The sequence below is a fragment of the Mustelus asterias genome, unplaced genomic scaffold (genome assembly GCF_964213995.1).
Source record: "Mustelus asterias unplaced genomic scaffold, sMusAst1.hap1.1 HAP1_SCAFFOLD_1450, whole genome shotgun sequence".
Taxonomy (NCBI): Eukaryota; Metazoa; Chordata; class Chondrichthyes; order Carcharhiniformes; family Triakidae; genus Mustelus; species Mustelus asterias.
In genome coordinates, this window is record NW_027591395.1 from 34715 (window position 1) to 47526 (window position 12812).

Sequence of the window (12812 nt, forward strand, 5' to 3'; positions counted from 1 at the left end):
TGTCAGTGCAGGCTTATTGGGCCAAATGGCCTGCAATGTAGGTTCTAGATTCTGTTGTGCAGATAATTGGTGACCACATCTTGAATAGGATGTGCCACAGGAGAGACCTATTAAACTGTCCACTTGTGGGAGAGACAAGAATGAATGGGAAACAGGGTAAGACCATTCTTCTAAACTCCAATGAGTATGGCCTGAACCTGTTTAACTTTCATACAAACGCTTCATACCCAGGAATGAGTTTCTCTAAAGCAATTCTATTCTCTCTTTCCCCCACCCCACCCATGTGAGATCAAAAACTGTGCAGTGCTCCAGCTGTGATCTCACCAACATGCTCTGTATAGCTGCAGTAAAACAGGAAGCTGACAATGTTTCGATATCAGAGCCAATATTACATTGAGCTCCATCTTCACGAGCTCTCAAACAATCCAGGTGGTCCCACTCCCCCTGCCCTTTCCCCATATGACTGCTTTTTTATATTAATCATTCCTTTTGAAAGATATTGGACAGCACATTCCAAATCCATTTGCTGTCCATTTCACCTGATGCTATTTGTACATGTCAAGGGAGAGTTTCAGTACATAAGGAACTAGGAGCAGGAGTAGGCCATCTAGCCCCTCGAGCCTGCCCCGCCATTCAATAAGATCATGGCTGATCTGAAGTGGATCAGTTCCACTTACCCGCCTGATCCCTATAACCCCTAATTCCCTTACCGATCAGAAATCCATCTATCCGTGATTTAAACATATTCAACAAGGTAGCTTCCACCACTTCAGTGGGCAGAGAATTCCAGAGATTCACCACCCTCTGAGAGAAGAAGTTCCTCCTCAACTCTGTCCTAAACTGACCCCCCTTTATTTTGAGGCTGTGCCCTCTAGTTCTAGTTTCCTTTCTAAGTGGAAAGAATCTCTCCACCTCTACCCTATCCAGCCCCTTCATTATCTGATAGGTCTCTATAAGATCCCCCCTCAGCCTTCTAAATTCCAACGAGTACAAACCCAATCTGCTCAGTCTCTCCTCATAATCAACACCCCTCATCTCTGGTATCAACCTGGTGAACCTTCTCTGCACTCCCTCAGAGGCCAATATATCCTTCCGCAAATAAGGGGACCAATACTGCACACAGTATTCCACCTGCGGCCTCACCAATGCCCTGTACAGATGCAGCAAGACATCTCTGCTTTTATATTCTATCCCCCTTGCGATATAGGCCAACATCCTATTTGCCTTCTTGATCACCTGTTGCGTCTCATGCACAAGGACCCCCAGGTCCCTTTGCACAGTAGCATGTTGTAATTATTTTCCATTTAGATAATCCAATTAGCTATTATTTCCTCCAAAGTGAATAACCTCACATTTGTCAACGTTATACTCCATCTGCCAGATCCTCGCCCACTCACTCAGCCTGTCCAAATCTCTCTGCAGACCTTCTACGTCCTCCACACTATTCACTTTTCCACTTATCTTTGTGTCGTCTGCAAACTTTGTTCCCCTACACTCAGTCCCCTCCTCCAGATTGTCTATATAAATGGTAAATAGTTGAGGCCCCAGTACCGATCCCTGCGGCACGCCACTAGCTACCATCTGCCAACCAGAAAAGCACCCATTTATTCCGACTCTGCTTCCTGTCGGATAGCCAATCCCCAATCCACGCTAACACCCTACACCCCCAACTCCGTGTGACTCAATCTTCTTCAACCTTTTGTGAGGCACCTTATCAAATGCCTTTTGGAAATCCAAAATCACCGCATCCACCGGTTCCCCTCCGTCAACCGCACTAGTCACATCTTCATAAAAATCCAACAAGTTCGTCAAGCACGACTTTCCCCTCATGAATCCATGCTGCGTCTGCTTAATCGAACCATTCTTATCCAGATGGCCTGCTATTTCTTCTTTAATGATGGATTCTAGCATTTTCCCAACTACAGACATTAAGCTAACTGGCCTGTAGTTACCCGCCTTTTGTCTATTTACTTTTTTAAACAGCGGCGTAACATTAGCCATTTTCCAATCTGCCGGCACTACCCCAGAATCCAACGAATTTTGATAAATAACCACTAACACATCTGCTATTACCTCTGACATTTCTTTCAGTACCCTGGGATGCATTCCATCCGGGCCTGGGGACTTGTCCACCTTCAGTCCCATTAGTCTACCAAGCACTGCCTCTCTGGTAACATTAATTGTAGCAGGAAGGATTGATTATGCTGTCATAAAGCAGGGAAGTTGATGTTTTCTTGGTTGAATATTGGATCATGGTTAATTCAACCAACCACATTGCTCAATCACTTTGTTTTTGATCCCCTTTCTAGGTACAAGTTTCTGGCACTGCAAAACTATCTTTTACATCTACCCAACTGAACCCCATTTTAGAGACACTTTCACTTGGGAGACCAAAACTTGGCCATAAACATAACTAATAAGAAATCAGCAGGAACTTTTTACTAAGTGGTGAGAATATGGAACTTGCAGTAAAGTACCACAGGAGTTGGGGCATTAATAAAGTAGAGATTTTGAGCTATGTGTATCACTGGTTTGGGCTGGGCCCAGAAGAGGGGCAAGTGCTAAAGAGCAAGGGATTGCCACGTGAAAGCAACATCTTAGAAGTTAGGATTTTCTAGCCATGCTTGCCTCAAGACTGAAAAATCCCACCTGAGGTCAACCGACCTTTGCATAGACTAGTCCTGTCCTGCTATGACTCACGTCGAGGGTCAGATGTGAAAATTCCGCCCAGGATGTCACTGCAGGCTGTGAATGCTAAGCACTGGAGTTGGTAGGGTGTGGATTAAGTCGGGGCTGGTGATGAATGATCCACTTTAAGTTCAATAGACCTGTGGTACAGACAACTGATGTGGGTATGTCAGAGAGGTTAATTATTGAGGATGGGGCAGTCTTCATTACAGTTCACTGTTCATGCCTTGATGCATCTTTTGAGAATGTTATGGATATCTATGGGCTAGGATTCAAGCCTAGGAATGATGAGAGGGCAACAGGAGGGTAGTGATGGGTTGATAATCTGCCTTCAAATGGGTGTCACTGCACACCTGGTTGTATTCTTGAGTGATTGTAACTGGGGAGTTGACGTGGTGGCTTCTGGTGTCCCCAATCAATTAACCCCTCCTATTTGAGATGTTTTAAATCATGAAAGGTTTAGATAGTAATGGCTGAAGGGTCAATATTGAGGACATTGGTTTGCAAAAGCCACACAAGCTTTCGGAGCTCTAAGCCCCTTCTCAAAGGGGCTTAGTTTGAGAAGGGGCTTAGAGCTCCGAAAGCTTGTGTGGCTTTTGCTACCAAATAAACCTGTTGGACTTTAACCTGGTGTTGTTAAACTTACTGTTTACCCCAGTCCAACGCCGGCATCTCCACATCATGACATTGGTTTGGTCAGAGGAAAAAAATAATTCAACAAGTAGTAAGGATTTGGAATGTGCTGTCCAATATCTTTCAAAAGGAATGATTAATATAAAAAAACAGTCATGGGGAAAGGGCAGGGGGAGTGGGACCACCTGGATTGTTTGAGAGCTCGTGAAGATGGAGCTCAATGTAATATTGGTTCTGATATTGAAACATTGTCAGCTTCCTGTTTTACTGCAGCTATACAGAGCATATTGGTGAGATCACAGTTTTTGATCTCACATGGTGGGGTGGGGGAAAGAGAGAATAGAATTGCTTTAGAGAAACTCATTCCTGGGTATGAAGCGTTTGTATGAAAGTTGAACAGGTTCAGGCCATACCCATTGGAGTTTAGAAGTTACCCTGTTTCCACTTGTGGGAGAGACAAGAATGAATGGGACAGTTTAATAGGTCTCTCCTGTGGCACATCCTATTCAAGATGTGGTCACCAATTATCTGCACAACAGAATCTAGAACCTACATTGCAGGATGTGGCCATTTGGCCCAACAAGTCTGCACTGACAATAATCCTGCCCAGGTCCTGTATTATCCCAGTAACTCCAGGGTGTGTGAGGTCCTTAATTATGCTGGCTGCTTTGCTGAGGTAGCGGGAAGTGTAGACAAAGTCAATGGATGGGAGGCTGGTTTGCGTGATGGATTGGGCTACATTCACAACCTTTTGTAGTTCCTTGCGGTCTTGGGCAGAGCAGGAGCCATACCAAGCTGTGATACAACCAGAAAGATTGCTTTCTATGGTGCATCTGTAAAAGTTGGTTAGAGTTGTTGCTGACATGTCAAATTTCCTTAGTCTTCTGAGAAAGTAGTGGCATTGGGGGGAGGGGGGGAGAAGGAGAACCAGGACAGGTTGTTGGTGATCTGGACACCTAAAAACTTGAAGCTCTTGACCCTTTCTACTTCGTCCCCGTTGATGTAGACAGGGGCATGTTCTCCTTTACACTTCCTGAAGTCAATGACAATCTCCTTCGTTTTGTTGACATTGAGGGAGAGATTATTGTTGCTGCACCAGTTCACCAGATTCTCTGTCTCATCATTGTTTGAGATCCGACCCACTACGGTGGTGTCATCAGCAAACTTGAAAATTGAATTGGAGGGAAATTTGGCCACGCAGTCATAGGTGTATGAGTATAGTAGGGGGCTGAGAACACCACCTTGTCTTAATTACTTGCTGTACCTACATACCTTTGACTCCTGCATGAGATCACCATCTACACCTCAGCATTCTGAAGTTGCTCTCCATTTAAGTAATACTCATTCTCCCTACCAAAGTGAACAACTCCACACTTCACTCCAGCTGCCAGATTCTGCAAACTGGCGTCTTCACAACATACTTTCCTACATTTTTGTTGCCTGCAAATTTAGCTACTGTCTTCATCCCCCTCATCCAAGTTAATTATAAAAAGTCAAGGCCCCACCCTGTCCCAATCAGACAAAGACCATGTATGTGTACTGTTTTCTGCCAGGCTAACGTATTACCTCCTACACCATGAGTTTCATGTTTGCAGAAGTGTTTGACATAGCACCTTAATAAATGCTTTCTGGAAATCTGAGTACAAAACACTTACAGGCTTCCCTCTATCCATAACATGTTACTCCTTCAAAGAACTCCAGTAAATTGGTTAAACAAATGTTTATTCTCAATTATCTTGAGCGTGTCTAAGTGCCCAGTTATAACCTCTTTAATCACGGATTCTAAGACCTTCCCCATGACTGATGTCAAGCTAACTGTCCTATAATTTCCTGTTTTCTGCCTGCCTCTCTTCTTAAATAGGAGGGTTATATTTTCTACTTTCCAGTAAACTAATGTTGTGAAAACTTAACAATCCCACTGCTACCTCTATGACCATCAGGATCTGGAGACCTATCAACCCACTTATTACTTCAAGTTCCTCCCCTATCCACCTCCTGATTAACAGCTATTACTGGAGTGTTTCTTTTACCCTCTATAGTGAAGACGAGCAAAATATTTGTTAATTTCATCCACTATTTCCTCATCTACTATTAACTCCCCATTCTCATTGTTTAAATACCTGTAGAAATTGCTATCTGGTTTTACATTCCTACCAGCTTCCTCTATAGTCTAATCTTTCTCCTGATTAACCGTCATCATTCACTGCTCTTCATTATATTGTGTGATGATACTGTGCCTTTAAGAAATATATTTATATCATGGTTCTTGAGGGGTATGTTTAAAACTTAGCGCTATTGTACATGGTATTGATGTGTCTGGAAACTAGGCATTCCATGTCGAGAATACGGGGGAATTGGTTTTAGCTAATGGGCTGTTTATTTTACCCTTGAGTTGATGTATTTGCCCTGAGATTTGAATAGAGTTTTGATAAGGTTGATTGACTACCAGTCATGTGTTTAAGGGGAGGAGCCGAGTTTATAAGAAAAGTAGACAGTGCTGGGTTCTGAAAGAAACAAGGTCTCTCTCTGGAGGCTGCTGTTTGGGACTTGCTAGGAGAAGTGGGTCCCTCACTCCAGAGGTGTTCTGGAAGACTGGTAGCCCAAACCCAAGCAGTGTGTGGGGCTAACTGATTTTGAAGAAGTTTAAGTCTATAAGAGAATTGGAATTAATAGAAATAAATTAGAGTTAAGTATTTTGATTGATAAATAAGCTAATTTATTAGTTACAATTTAATTGTATTGTTTAAATAAGTTTTTTTTAATAAAAGCTTCCTAGTGTGTTAATAGAATCACACCTGGAGTGAAACACCTTTTCCTCACAATGCCAAAATAGAAAAGCTGTGGGGGTCCGGTCAGGCTTCATAACATTGGGGTTTCTGATCCGTACTTTAACACTGACCATCTAACCTGCTACTCATCTTTGTGCAGTCATGTTTTTCCTTATGTTTGATTTTCTTTTAGTTAACCACCAATAGTTAAATGGGTGAAAAGTATTTTAGTTGTAGTCCTGTAATCTTTAAAATGACAGCATTGCAGTTTTTCCCCTATTGATGCTTTAGTGACTTCTCTGAAGCTGCTGCAGAGCCACATCCTCCTTTCTAGCACATTGCACATGTGGCAGAGCTGAACAGCTGATCTAGTAAGTATCAGCTAAAGAGAACGTCAAATGGGAGGGGAAAGTGGCCTCTCTTGGCTGTGGATATTCATGTGAATCAGGGCTGGTTTCCCATCTGAAACATGCTGGCAGATTTGTTTGGGGGATGCAGCTAAAATTAGACACAGTCTTGGCTGCTGAGATGTTGCATCTGGTCAGAGGGACACACGCCAAACAGCATGCTGATTGAGCAACTGATATTTCCCAGTCTTTAAATAGGTGGCAGTGGTTAGCATTAATATATAACATATATGATCTCCTCCCATCACTCGCCTCTGGGACCACAACTGTTCTCACATTTCGATTAGGGAACTAAATGTATTATCTCCAACTTTGTATCATCTGCAAAGTTGGGTGGGAGAGTGAGCTGTGAGGAGAATGCAGAGATGCTTCAGCATGATTTGGACAGGCTGAGTGAGTGGGCCTAAGCATAGCAGGTGCAGTGTATGTGGATAAATGCAAGGTTGTCCACTTCAATAGCAAAAATAGGAAGGCAGATTATTATTTGGGTCTAAATTGAGAGAGGTGGATACTCAGACCCGAGTGTGCTTGTGCATCAGTTGCCGAAAGTAAGTGTGCAGGTACAGCAGGCAGCAAAAAGGCAAATAGTATGTTGGCCTTCATGATGAGAGGATTTGAGTACAAGAATAGGGATGTTTTATTGTAATTGTGTAGGGTGTTGGTGAGGCCACATCTGGGGTATTGTATGCAATTTTGGTGTTCTTAATTGAGGAAGGATATTCTTGCTACAGAGGGAGTGCAGTGAAGGTTTACCAGGTTGATTCCTGGGATGGCAGGTCTGTCATATGAGGAGAGACTAAATTGGTTAGGATTATATTCACTGGAGTTTAGAATAGTGAGAGTGGATCTCATAAGAAACTTTTAAAGTTCTAACAAGGTTGGACAGGGTAGATACAGAAAATGTTCCACATGGTCCAGAACTAGGGGTCATAGTTTGAGGATAAAAGGGATATATCTTTTAGAACTGAGGTGAGGAGAAATTTCTTTACTCAGTGGAGAAAATCTGTGCAATTCACTACCACAAAGAGTTGTTGAGACCAAAACATTGTGTGATTTCAAGGAATTAGATATAGCTCTTAGGGGATTAAAGGATATGGGGGGGGGGAGGCGGGATCAGGGTATTGAATTTGATCAGCCATGATCAAAATGAATGGCAGAGCAGGTTCGAATGGCTTGTATTTTCCACGTAAATGTCCTGTTCACCAGTTTTTCATTCAATTCTCAACTAGATTGATAATGTTTGGGTTTCTATGTTTTCCTTCTTTGATTTTTAAAAACACAGTACACAGTTCTATCCAGGAGCTTAATTTACCTGTGTGCAAATGAGTTGATCTTGCTAGATAATACAAAGTTGATGCATTTACCTGGCACTTCAAGGCTACAGTGACGTGTCCAGCAAGGAAGGTGTGGTGAGGATGCTTCCTGGCATTGCTCCCACTGAGTCAAGTCCTGTTTCTTCCTTGTCTTGGCCTGCCTGTATATCAAAACATGCTCTTCGCATTCTTGGGTGAAAAGACATACAGGAATTTCAGATCGTATTTCTGTTTGTTTTCCTGCCTCCCTCCTCTCAAAAAAAAAGACAGGGCACCCTGGCTGAGATCTTGCACAGAGCTGGATGAATTGGAGGGCAGCGAGATAGTTTTGATTATGAAGCTGAGGCATCGTAATGAATCAGGCTGGGTTGGGCAAACTATAATAATGAAATTGCCAAAATTGTAGTTAATTTTTAAAATTACAAACATCAGCTGGAAGATCTAAATTAACCTCTCCAGATTACAACACAGAATGCAGTCTATGATTCTGTTCAGAGGACCACGAGTAGGGCATTTAGTCTCTCGAGACAGTTCAGTAAGATCCTGGCTGATCTGTACCTCCCATCCGTTTACTGGACTTTATTCCATATGCCTCAATTCCAAATCTCTCCACTTTGGTCTAAATTTTCAACTGATCTCCAGTGCAGGGAATTTTAGATTTCCACCATCCTGTGTGAAATGATTTCTGATTACATTCCCACAGCCTCATTACTGCCATCTCTTGGAACTGAAAGTACTTGCAGGCTTCTCCAACATTGCCTTCACTGGGAGCGTGGCCTGATCTATTAAGTGTGTGGAGAAAATTGCAGGACTGAAAATCTGTTCAGATTTATGACCTTTTTAAACCCAGCATTTTGGAAGAGCTCCACTGAAATGAATTATACTAATAAACGATTTTATTACAGATGGCCTCAATTCGATATATTTTTTTCAAAACACCAATGAACCGTGCCTGGGGTCTGAAACCTGCAGCTCCAGAGCTGCAGGAGGCTCCAACATCTCATTTGAGACACCCAGTCTTGAATTGCATTAACATGACAAAGTCTAAAAATAATTAAGCCAAGAAAAGTAAGCGCTGTGTTTTACTGTAGAGATTAAAACACTTATCATTATGGTGCGCTTTGAGTTTCAAATTATTATTTTAATGAAAAACATGGCACTCCAACTAATCCTGTTCAAGTGGTATGGCTACACTGTGGTTACAGATAATGTCTTTGATTCAAGGAACATGCTTTATGATTAGAACCATTATTTCTAATTTAGCTGAGACAATTGCTCTGAATGTACTATTCAATGCTTTTTTTACTTTGTGAATCAAATGGTCTTGATTCTATGCATCTTAAGTTAATGTTTTAAGGATGACATTACTCAAAATTAGAACCAAGCCAAACATGATTATTCAGTTAGTCTCATTTCTTTTCTCTATTGAAAAATAAATTCAAATTCAACCCATGTATATATGTAAATTATAGATTCTACCAGAGACACTTGGCGAAATGTCAAATTTTCATCTTGTGGCCCCCAACAGTTTTTATTTTTAAACAAAGGTTACCAACCCCTGCACTTGGCTTTGAAACCATCTTCTCCAAAGATTCTAAATAAGCAATTCTTTAATCTATCTTTATCGAAGGAAACAATTCATACCCATTGCGTTGAAAGGCCTCCGATCCTGGGCTCTGGCAGGCATAGGCCTTCCTCTTTATGCTCTGAACATGAGATTAAAAAGGAGACAGAGATACGTCCAGAGCTCTAAACAAAGCAGCAAAAACAAATATCACCTCAAGTTTGAAAGATTAGGATGCACAAGGATAATTAGGAGCTGTTTAAAAGTCATACTCACTGTGACGAGCACAAATTATACCGATTACATCAAGTGACTGATCAGAACTGTATGTTCACTTCCTGAGCTTGATGAATATCTGGTCTGATATTACTAAGTGTTTTTCATTACATGTAAAATGAGTACACAGGCATGAAAATTTATATCTGTTCTAGTTCACAAAAAGATCCACCATTTTAACGCTTGGTTATACCAACATATGGTGAGAGATAGGCAAAAGAGGCTCAGGTCACCTATCAGAATGCAAGTGTATCCAGGAGAATAATCACACAAGACCCAAATTTGTAATACATTCAAAAGCATACGGAGGCAATGCAACACTGGCCTGGGCATTGGGGTTAGCTGCAAAGGTAAAATGATGGCTATGCAAATCAAAGTATGAATTGATGTTAAAGGTTTACCAAAGTGATGATCGCAGATGGAGCTCTTCACCTGGATGGACTGCAACAGAAATCGTGGAGCACAAAGTAGAGTCTGAAATCCAAATTGGAATTGAGCATTCAAAGTCCTATTGAAGAGTCTCACCCGCAGGGAAATGCATAATGTAGACATCTTAATGCAGTATTCTCCTTGATGCTTACGCAGGGCTTTTCAGTAAAATACAACACACGCATATAGATTTTAATGTATTACCAGTGGAAGCCATTCGGTCCATAAGAGTCCATACTGGCTCTTTGTAGAGTTATCCTGTCAGTCACATTCCCCACTATCCATGCAGCCCTGGATGTTTATTTCCATCAACTGCTCATCCAATTTTCTTCTGAAATTACTGATCATCTCCACTTCCACCACCCTTGTGGGCAGCAAGATCCTTTATCACTCACTCCATAATAGGTTCTTCCTCACATCCCCCCACTGCATCTCTTGTACAGCACTGTAGATGCACCTACACCTCAGAGACTGCAGCGGTTCAAGAAGGCAGCTCATCACCACCACCTGCTGAAGGGCAACTAGGGACGGGCAACAAATGTTGGCCAAGCCAGTGACTCCCACATCCTGTAAAAATGAATTTAAAAAATCACGTCCCATAATCCTTGTTCCAAGCAGGAAAACCACAGCTTTCCCAGTCTAACCTTGTCGTTAAACATCCCTATTTCCTCCTCACAAGGACCCTTGCATCCTTCCTAAAGCATGCTGACCAAAAGTGGATGCAATAGTCTGGCTACAGCTTAATTAAAGCTTTTTAAAAGTTCAGTATAGCTTCCTTGTTTTTGGATACAAAAGAATGGTCTCATTTGGACCAGGGAGCGGCGTGGGCTCGGAGGGCCGAAGGACCTGTTCCTGTGCTGTATTGTTCTTTGTATTTGATACCTCTATTTATGAAGTCCACAAGATCCCATATATTTTGCTAACTACTCTCAATATGTTCTGCCAACTTCAAAAGGGCTATGTGAATCTCCAGGGTCCCCCCGTTCCTACACTCTCTTTAGAACTGTGCCATTGTAGATTTATGGAGGGAAGAATCAGACACACCAACTAGGAGTGCATTGGATTAGCCAAGTCTCGATGTGACAAAGGCAGGAATGAGGGTTTCTATAGCAAAGGAGCTGACACAGGTAAATTGGGCAGTGTTATAAAGGTGGAAACAGGCGGTCTTAGCAACATGGCATGAACATGTCGTCAGAAGCTCATTTCAGGATCAAATGTGACATCAAGCTTTCCAATTGAAGGGACAATTCTGGAGGACCATGATGAGCGCATCTACAATTTCATCACCTGCTTCTTCAGTGATGTTCGAGCTGCACCCATTCAGGTAAATGGGTTGTCTTGTGCCTTGGCCACTATCTACAGGACGCAAGTCGGGAGAGTGATGGAATACCTCACCGTTTGCCAGGATGCGTGCAGCTCCAACAACACAAGAAGCTTGACACCATTAAGGACAAAGCAGCCCACTTGACTGGCACTACATCCACAAAGCAGTGTACACTATCTACAAGATGCACTGCAGCAATTCACTGAAGATCCTTAGTTAGCACCTTCCAAACCCACGACGACTTCCATCTAGAAGAACAAGGGCAACAGATAAATAGGAACTCCACCACCTGCAAATTTCCCTCCACGCCACTCACCACCATCCTGACTAGGAAATGTATCGCCGTTCCATCACTATCGCTCAGTCAAAATCCTGGAATTCTCTTCCTGATGGCATTGTGGATCAACCCACAGCACGTGGACTGCACCGTTTCAAGAAGGCAGCTCACCACCACCTTCTCAAGGGCAACTAGGGATGGGCAATAAATGCTGGCCTTGACCCACAATTGAATTTTTAAAAATATCCTGGGGTGAAAAACATTCGGAAATTTGTCTCATTTTTTAAAGTACTATCTCTTTAAAATAAATCAAATCCTGCAAGTTTCTCCCCACAATTTATCTTTACCTTTCCTCGTAGCTTTGGTATCTTGTCCTCATCTTCTACTCTGAAGGCTGATTGTACGAATTTGGAGGAGTAGGCCATTACTCCCATGGAGCCTGCTTCACCATTCAATAAGATCATGGTCATCTAATTATGGCCTTCATTTCACCATCTACCTCCTAATAATTCTCAGCTCAATTGTAGATCAAAAATCTATCTAACTCAGCCCTGAATATATTCAATGAACCAGCTTCTATCGCTCCTTCTTGAGGAAAAAGAGTTAACAATCTTCAAAGAATTTCATCCTCATACTCATCTTAGATGGGTGACATGGGAGCAGAAGTAGGCCATTCGGTCCATCGAGTCTGCTCCGCCATTCAATAAGATCATGACTGGTCTGATGCGATAATCCTCAGCTCCACTTTCCTATCCCCATAACCCTCAATTCCCTTCCTGATCTCAGCCTTAAACACACCTCACAACCTTCTTCGCCCTCTGCAGTAAATTCCACAGATTCATTGCCCTCGGAGAAAAGATTTCTCCTCATCTTGGTCTTAAATGGATGATCTCTTATGCTGAGATTACGCCCTCTGGTCCTAGACTCTCCCACAAGGGGCAACAAACTCTCAGCATCTACCCTGTCAAGCCCCCTGAGAATCCTACATGTCTCAATGATACCTCTCATTCTTCTAAACTCCAATGGGTACAGGCTCAACTTTCTCTCAAAAGAAAATCGCTCAATATCAGAAATCAACCTAATGAACCTTCTCTGGGCTGCCTCCAATTCCAGTCAATCTTTCCTTAGATAGG